This window comes from Penaeus chinensis, chromosome 3 (genome assembly GCF_019202785.1).
Source record: "Penaeus chinensis breed Huanghai No. 1 chromosome 3, ASM1920278v2, whole genome shotgun sequence".
NCBI lineage: Eukaryota > Metazoa > Arthropoda > Malacostraca > Decapoda > Penaeidae > Penaeus > Penaeus chinensis.
Window position 1 is genome coordinate 21,277,451 of NC_061821.1, and position 2,500 is coordinate 21,279,950.

At 38.0% G+C, this 2,500-nt stretch overlaps 1 protein-coding gene across 1 annotated transcript in view; it reads right to left on the minus strand.

The window, feature by feature from the left end:
• Positions 1-2,500, minus strand: part of LOC125040101 — a 104,014-nt gene that overhangs the window by 82,088 nt on the left and 19,426 nt on the right. The gene's annotated exons all lie outside the window — the stretch shown is intronic.

Here is a 2,500-nt window from a genome sequence, read left to right on the forward strand (position 1 = left end):
AAACCGCTCTTCCTTGCCAATTAAAAAGTGATACCCGTCTCTCTCTCTCTCTCTCTCTCTCTCCCTCTCTCTATTTATCTATCTATCTATATATCTCTCTAATTTCTTTTTTTAACTTAACATCTAACTTTACCTATTCATGTTATATTTCAACTTGATATTTTTATAATCCATACCAAAGTTTATTAAACAATTTTCATATACAGAGCATCGTTTAAAATCATTCATGACGCGCATTTTATTTCTTTAATTATGACGGATTTTCTTCCATTTTTTATTAATCTCATTTTGATTTTATTGCTAAAGAAAGTGAAGAAGAGAAATAGAGAAAAGAAAGCAAGGGATAAGGACCGTAAACCCTACCCCCTTCCCCCGCCCTCCCGCCCTCCCCTTCCTACTCAGCCTTCAATATACGGTTTCAGTCTTGCGTCTTCAGAGAAACCTTACTTTGCTTCTAATAACTAAGGCACGTTGTGGGCGTTAATCTTAAACTGTTCATAGATCGTAATTATCCCTTCGGCTCAGACAAAACAACAACGAAAATCAGAGTTAAGAGATTATATCAATAACGTATTTTAAAAATTATCCCGCCAAGTTTAGAGGTGTGGAACGCGAACCTCTTTTCCCGTCAAATATTTGTAGCCTGCATGGCATAAGTACATCACGTGAGCTGAGGATCTACACTTTCCAATATAAATCACTTTTACCCACGATTTTTACAGATTCTAGATCATACTGAATGTTTATTACTAGTATTGTTTTTTCTTTGTCCGTGTGTGTGTGTGTGTGTGTGTGCGTGCGTGTGTGTGTGTGTGTGTAAATATGCAAATATGTGTGCTTTCGCCTGTTTCCGTACTTGTGCGTGCCTGTTGACATGTGTATGTGAGTACGGAACAGCAAAAAAGAGAGGGGAAAAAAGTATTTCCAGAGAAGGGACTCAAACAGTCCTAAGCAAAGCTGGACTGAGACCCCATACAGGTTGAGCACGAGAAGACTCACAAGTAACACTACTTTGAAAAGTGACTTCCCTTGTCTTTGTTGCTTTGTACTTTGCTTTGCTTCGTTATCGCTACTGAAGGATTTCGCGGATCATAGGAGCATAAACTATATTACAGTTATATTATTCACGCATGCACGTATACCAACAATAGTTGGTATTTACACATACACATATATATATATATATATTAATATTCTTATCATTACCACTCATATCAATACATTTTCACTAATCGTTAATATCTTACTGTATAGTAAGGTTATTGGAAGAAAGTAAACATTTCATCCTAAATAAATAAAAACAGTCAAGCTCATGTCGCGTTTTTTCTTAGTAATGTACAAATGAACGTCATAAGCTGAGTGTGCCTGCGGGCTCTGTCAGTTACCAGTGAGAGAAAAAAATAAGTTGACTGCTAAGGCTATTCCGTTCCGTAGTAGTATCTGATTCCACTTGGAAAGTTGCAAACACTTTTCCGCTATAAATCCCGGATGTGCTGTTGTTAAAACCGCGATTATAGATTTTACTCTTTTCACTTATACGATGTGGTTGAAAGTTGTATGTAAAAGCTAACAGTGAAAAAAAATAAATATATGATTGGTTCTTAGAAAGGGAAAAAGCTCATAGTAATCTAAATTCGTTCATATCAGTCGCAGCTCAGTCTTAACAATGGTAAAAAATCTAAAACCGGGAAGGGGAGGAAGGGGAGGAGGGGGAGGAGGAGGAGAAGGAGAAAAAGAAGAAGAAGAAAAAGAAGAAGAAGAAGGAGAAGGAGGAGGAGAAGAAGAAGAAGAAAAAGTAGGAGAAGGGGAAGAGGAAGGAGGAGGAGGGAAAAAAAAAAAAAGAAAGAAGAGGGAAGCGGGAGAATAATAATAATAAGAAGAAGAAAAGGGAGAGGGAAAATAATAATAAGAGAAGAAGAAGATGGAGCGGGAGAATAATAATAATAATAAGAAGGAGGAGGAGGAGGTCGACGGCGACGAAGGAGAGGAGCCGGAACAGGGACAGAGGGAGAAAATAGAGAAGAAAGAAAAGGAAAAGGGTGAAGAAGAAAAAAGAAAGAGAAGAAGAAAAAGAATGAAGAGGAAGAGAAGAAGAAGAAGAAACAGGAAGTAAAGAAGGAGGGAGAGGAGAATGAGGGAGGAGGAAAAGGCGCGATGTGTCACGTGTGGAGCGTAAGTCATTCAAGCGAGAAAGTCATGATAGATAATTCGTAGGCCCATCATTTGTCCACCTTCTGGCCGAGAGGGAATCGAGAATCTCCCTCTTTATCTTCATTTTTTGTTTTTCCTTTCCGCTCTTCTGCCCATACGTCTGCATTCATTCATTCATCTTTCTGCATATTCTTCTTCTTTTTTTTCTCTCTCCTTCTTCTTCTTATGTTTTACATTATCTGGTTGTGTTATGCGAGGATCTTGGTTTTTTTTCTCTCTCTCTCTTATTACCTCTTAATCTATTTGCCATTTTACTTCGTCTCTCTCTCTCTCTCTCTCTCTCTCTCTC